General features: G+C 34.9%; 1 non-coding gene across 1 annotated transcript; it reads left to right on the top strand.

Moving 5' to 3' along the window:
- Positions 1-4,695: 4,695 nt before the first annotated feature.
- On the top strand, positions 4,696-4,767 carry TRNAC-GCA. The gene has a single exon. It is a non-coding gene; the product is annotated as a tRNA-Cys (tRNA).
- The last annotated feature ends 2,274 nt before the right edge of the window (positions 4,768-7,041 follow it).

The raw sequence follows: 7,041 nt of genomic DNA, 5'->3' as shown, positions 1-7,041 counted from the left end.
CTTGGTTCACATTTGCATAATTTGACTATTCTTTTCAAAATTAGTGATTATAACTGGCATAGGTTGACTAAGTTGATTATTCATTTTTTTTATGTTATTTGGGATGGCTTAGTTGGGAGAGCATTAGATTGAATATTGGAAGGTCTTGTGTTTGATTTGCATTCATTGCACCTTATGGTTTAGTCGATTATTATTTCTTTTTTAAAATATAATTAATCAGTGTTCATTTGGGAGAGTGTCAAACTAAAGATTTCAATGTCACGTGTTCAAACTAAACATTAACAATTTGAATCACCTCAATCCCGCTTGTTGAACTTGACCAAATGTCTATAACATAACAATAACAAAGGTACAAAGTAACACTAACAAAGGTACGAAGTTCATAAAAGTCTTTTTAATCTAAAATACCATTGAACTTGACCATTATAGTGCCTCTCAAACGTAGGTAAAGTTTAAATTCAAGTCTCTTTGTCAAACTCACTCGGGTGCTCATCTCAACCATGATGGCGTTCAACAAGAGAGACCTCGAAAATAGCCGAATTATCGCATTAACCATTTGAATTACCTCAACACCACTTGTTGAAATTGAAACAAATATCTATAACATAACTCTAACAAAGGTACAAAGTTCATAAAAGTCTTTTTAGTCTAAGATAGAAACTGTAAAATAAAATGAAATAAGAAAATAATATTCAATTTCAGAGAATTAAAGCCAAATATCCAAACCGTTGGACAACAATGAATTTTTTGTGTAGTTGTCCTAAAGTCTTTTGTCTAATCGCTCAAGAGTTTTACTATGATGTTTTGGGTAATGTCTAACTCTTTGACACGTCCTTTCATGTGTGTGATAGAGTTCTCAGAATTACCGCGACGTTTCGAGCTGTTCGATCGTGTGACTCTTTCTTCAAAAGGGTAAACATCAAACATCAAGTCTTTGATTGGCAACCCATCCAAAGGAGCGTCGATTGCATCGATTCCATCAACAGTCTTCCCATGAGTTTATGGTGCATGACCCGTTTTTTATACCATTCAAATTCGAGCGCCACCATAGTTTTGCATCGTCCGTGAGATGCATTGCGACCAACATAACTCTTAGGTCCTATCAGCAAGTTCCAGTAACCTTCAAGTATTGTTCTACGTAAAAAATAAAGCTTTTTAATTCCTTAGCATCCCGGTTTCCATTTAAAGGGTTGTGTTCTTGGATTTTAAGTTTGTTAAGCCCGCATGAACTTTGCTTGAGGTGTGGTTCTCTACAGCCCAACTTGTCAAACTCACTCGAGTGCTCATCTCAACAATGATGTCGTTCAAAAAGAGAGACCTCGAAAACGACAGGATTATCGCATTAACCATTTGAATCACCTGCTCATCTCAACCATGACGTCGTTCAACAAGAGAGACCTCGAAAACGACTGGATTATCGTATTAGCCATTTTAAATTGAACAAAATATCTATAACATAACTCTAACAAAGGTACAAAGTTCATAAAAGTCTTTTTAGTCTAAGATAGAAACTGTAAAATAAAATGAAATAAGAAAATAATATTCCATTGCCAAGAATCAAACTCGGGTCTCCTGGGTGAAAGCTAGATATCTTGACTGCTGGACGACAATGGATTTTTAGTGTAGATGTCCTGAAGTCTTTTGTCAGATCGCTGAAGAGTTTTAGCATAATCTTTTTTTTAATGTCTAACTCTTCGACAGGTCCTTCCCTATGTGTGTTAGAGTTCTCAGGGCTACCGCGACGTTTAAAGCTGTGAGATTGTGTGGCTCTTTCTTCAAAAGAGTCAATATCAAATGTTAGGTCTTTGATTGGCAACCCATCCAGGGGAGCGTCGATTGCATCGATTCCATCAACGATCTTCCCATGAGTTTATGGTGCATGACCCATTTTTATACCATTCACCTTCGAGCACTACCATAGTTTTGCATCGTCCATGAGATGCATTGCGGCTAACGTAACTCTCAGGTCGTATGAGAAAGTTCCTGTAGCCCTCAACCCTCAGGTCGTATGATAGAGTTCTTAGAGCTACTGCGACATTTCGAGGTGTTCGATTGTGTGGCTTTTTCTTCAAAAGAGTCAACATCAAACGTCAGGTCTTTAATTGGCAACCCATCAAGGGGAGCGTTGATTGCATCGATTCCATCAACGGTCTTCCCATGAGTTTATGGTGCATGGCCTATTTTTTATATCATCCACCTTCGAGCGCCACCATTCATGAGATGCATTGTGGCCAACGTAACTCTTAGGTCTTATGAGCAAGTTCCTGTAACCTTCAAGTATTGTTCAACGTCAAAAATAAAGTTTTTTTAATTCCTTAGCATCCTGATTCCCATTTAAGGGTTTGTGTTTTTGGGTTTTCGGTTTGTTAAGCCCAACATGAGCTTGGCTCGGGGTGTGGTTCTCTACGACCCTCCTTGTCAAACTCACTCTGGTGCTCATCTCAGTCATCTCAGCCATGATGGCGTTCAACAAAAGAGACCTTGAAAATGACCGAATTATCACATTAACCATTTGAATGACCTCAACCTCACTTGTTGAAATTGAACCAAATATCTATGACATAACACTATTAAATGTTCAAAGTTCATAAAAGTCTTTAATCTAAGATACTATTGAACTTGACCATTATAGTGCCTCTCAAACCAAGTTCATAAAAGTCTTTTGAATTTAAGATACTATTGAAATCATCCATTATAGTGCTTCTCAAACCTAGGTAAAGTTTAAATATAATTGGTGACAAAAGATGAAACTATAAAATAAAAGAAATAAGAAAATAAAATTTCATTGTCGAGAATCAAACTCGGGTCTCCTCGATGAAAGCCAGATCTTCTGTGTAATGTCTAAGTCTTCGACACATTTTTTTTATGTGTGTGATAGAGTTCTAAGAGATACCGCCACGTTTCTTGTTGTTCGATCACGTGGCTCTTCCTTCAAAAGAGTCAACATCAAACATTAGGTCTTTGATTGGAAACCCATACAGCGGAGCGTCGAATTCTTCAATTCCATCAATGGTCTTCCCATAATTTTTTGGTGGATGACCAGTTTTTTATACAATAAACCTTCAAGCACCACAATAGTTTTGCATCATCCATGAGATACATTGTGGGCCGATGTAACTCTCAGATCCTTTGAGAAAGTTCCTATAGTCTTGAAGTATAATATCAAAACATATTAACGTATTTGATATGTTAAATATTAAAATAATTGATGTGTATCATAAACATTAAATAAAAATATATATTTGAAATTTGAATGAGATTCATATTAATTAAACATACATTATGATATTCTACAACATTTTAATATTATTTAAATAAGATATTATATCTTAATGTATTAGGTATTCAAATATATAATTTGACAAAAATTATCACAAGTTCACTGTAAATAGAACCCTAGGGTTAAGTCAAAAAGTATCAAACACTAAAATACTGTGACATTTTAGGTGATATTTTGCAGAGGAAGCTGATAAGGTCTACAAAGAGCAGGTGGTCATGTCTGACATTTTAGGTTAACAACATGGTGAAAAGAAACCAGAAATTCTGATATTGGTAATTAACTACAAACCTTTGAATAAGGTTTTATAAAAATGATTTGTAAGGGAGATCTCTACAACTCAAAAAAAATCAAATCATTAGTCAAATAAACTCTCTACTTAAGTCTTATTGACCTAAGGGCAGATCTCATAATGAAACGCGACGCATCAAATATCGGATATGAAGGTATCTAAAATTGTCAAAGAGGACAGAGAAACAATTATCATATTTCAATCAAAAGCCTCGAATAATACCATACAAATTACAAAATTGTAAAAATATATATTTATATATATATATATTATTTCCATTGTACTCTGTGTACAAAAATTTTAAAGAAAATTTAATTAACAAAACTATTAAGATCTATTGGAGAGTCAAATTTAGTTTTAGAGAAAGAAGTAAATTTTGTTGTGGTTTGATTTTAAAATTCTTCCTATAAAAGAAGTTGAAAACACCTTGGGAGATTACCTATGGGAGAGTTTCTAACAAAGTCTCTTTTCTCTCCTCTGTCTTCTCAAACTGATACTAATCCAACCAATCATTTGCATGGACTCAAAAGTTCAATTACCTATAAAAGAAGTTGAAAACACCTTGTGAAAGTCCGTAAGCATACTACAACCTCTAGCTTTGCAAAATCTAGCGTTGTTGGCGCTTATCAAAATCGCTGCAAAAATAAAGTTTAACAAGTGGTTCTATGGTGTAGTGGTTAGCACTTTCGACTTTGAATCTAACGACTTGTGTTTAATTCCCGATAGGTAATCCACCAATTTATACAAAATTTGTCCATAGCCGATTCGGTAGGGTCACTTTTTGACCGATAATCTGTAGAAGGGGTCACTAAGGTTGAGATCATACAAAATGGGATCATAGCTCAATGTTAGGGCATTTGATTGCAGATCAAGAGGTCACCAATTCGAACCTAGTTGGGCCCTTCTATCTAGGATAGAAATTTGTTACACTTTTTGGACTGACACTATGTCTAAGGGGTCACTAAGGTTAAAATCCTACAAAATGGATCCATGGCTCAGTGGTAGAGAATTTGACCGATCACCCGTTTGAACTTGGTTGGGCCCTTTTATTTTGGACAGACAGTTTCTTACACTTCTGGACTGGCACTCTGTAGAAGGGATCACTAAAGTTGAAATCATGCAAAATGGGTCCATAGCTCAGTGGTAGAGCATTTGACTGCAAATCAAGAGGTCACTAGTTCGAATCTGGTTGGGCCCTTTTAATGTTTTCAAATGATTTTTTTTAACATTTCCCTTATTTTGCTCCTCCTAAATCTATAAAATGTCTCCTACTTTTATTCATTTTCTCTTTTCATAAATATCAAAATCTTAAATAAAAAGGAAGAGCAACATTTCCTTGTACTATGAACCTATAAACTCATGTGGAGCATAAATTATTTCATGTGGAGCTTCAATTACTATATGTTAGTTACAATCTTTAGGATTGACTAATTGGACACGAATTCATAGATTTATAGAAATTTTTGTGTAATTATCAACTACAACTTATATTAGACTAGCAGTTTGCTAGTTTAAAGTCAGGAGATGCGATCACACATAGATTTATAGAAATTTTTGTGTAATTATCAACTACAACTTATATTAGACTAGCAGGTTAAAGTCAGGAGATGCGATCACAGGTGTGATTATTTTGGATGGGTTCGTAATAGAACTTATCGTTGAGACGAGGGAGCCTTCAAAGGTTGTGCACTCACAGATGGGGTTGTTATGTAGCATTAGTCTGTCTTTGTGTTTGAGTTTTCTATTATTATTATTATTTTATTATTATTATTATTATTTTTTTGTAATTGTATCCCAAACACTTGTTTTTGTGTTTGGATAAATTTGAACAACACTTCTTATAATTTTATTTTATTTTATATTTAATGTTGTGTTGTTTTCTCAATCTCATTTTAATTTTACAACATTTTCTTATTTTATATTAATTTACTTTTATTTTATTTGTTTTCACTCTCAATTTTAGTTTTTATTTGAGTTTTGAACCCTTGAAATTCGGGTTGTGACAGATTGGTATCAAAGCAGCTAGATTTTAAATTATATAGATTTTTTCTTAGGATAAAGAGTCGTATATCTCTATGACTCAACTCGATGACATGTCTCTCCGCGACCAAGTAAGAGTCTAACCCTATTTTGTAGTATATGATATATTGTAAAACTTGTATGAATTTATTGTATGTTTTGATTTTCGTGGTAGTTATAAAATGTTCTTGGACGTTAAAGAGTGAACGTTAACTATATAAGATAATACTGGATCAACGTTATAGTGTCTAGATATGGTGAGGAGGAAAAGAGTGGTCATGAGATATCTGACTAGCCTTAGGAAAACAGAGAGTTGTCGTTGCACAGTGCGAGACCTCTAATCCATGAAATTTTGGTACTCGAAATTAAGAAACTGGAGATGGTCCCTAAACGTCTGTATGGAAAATTTCCAATCGCACTTTCTTTGGTTCCCTGGCAGCGTCAACCAGATTAATCCTACAGCGTGACAATCCTTGAGCTTCCACTCCTCCGTGGTCATGGTATCCAGCTTCACCCCCAAAATGGGTTCCTGAATATCTTTCTCGTATAGATAATCTTCAATCTGCATCTTCTAGAAACTGATATCGAATCCATCAAACTTTTCAATTCAGTCTTTGAACTTTCCATCTTCACAGATCGTGGTGAATCTCTCCTCGCTCTGATACCAGTTATTAGAATCACACAACAACGCACACACTTGATCTAAATGAACACAAAGAACATGATAGAGAAAATGTAAGAAGAAATATTGACTAATGGTTTTGTATTAATGACTTCAGGTATGCAAAGAGAGGATATGGAGAATGAGAAATGTACATTTAGGAAGCACTGACTAATGGGTATACATATGATTTTAGTTTATTATATATAGCTTCATTATATGTAACCGCCTACTATATATAATTATTTAGTATATATATCTCTATCAGATTTTTACTATAAATAGTCAGCCTTCATATCCAACATTCTAGAGCCCAAATAGTCAGGGATTGACATCCTGCTAGAACACAAAGTCATTTACATGCCCCTAGCAAAATGCCTAGTAGTAACGGAGTCTAACCCAACGATCATTCAGACAAACATCCATCAACCAAGAGGGGTGAAAATGATGACGATAGTACAGTTGAGAAAGAATCTTAGCCATGATGAATCTACACTTGCTGCCATTGTTGTATTTGAAAAGGGGGAGCTCAAGTGTGCCAACCTCAACAAAAACTTTTTTGCCACTACATGAATACCACGACCCAAAACAAGAAGGTCAGATATTGGGTTTAACCCCACCAAGAGAGATAAATCACAAGATTAGTTTTATGTCGCCTACCACAAATAAATGTCATGTGGCTCAGCCTGAGCTAGTTGAATTCTACAAATAGCAAAATGGCATGTTCACAGTCGGGTTTATTTGACCTCCAAAGGCTCTTGTCAGTGATCACTCAAATGCTTGGCAAAGACA

This window comes from Cucurbita moschata, unplaced genomic scaffold, assembly GCF_002738365.1.
Source record: "Cucurbita moschata cultivar Rifu unplaced genomic scaffold, Cmos_1.0 Cmo_Scf00147, whole genome shotgun sequence".
Taxonomy (NCBI): Eukaryota; Viridiplantae; Streptophyta; class Magnoliopsida; order Cucurbitales; family Cucurbitaceae; genus Cucurbita; species Cucurbita moschata.
Note: the sequence above shows the minus strand (reverse complement) of the source record. Positions and strands in the feature narration are given on the sequence as shown.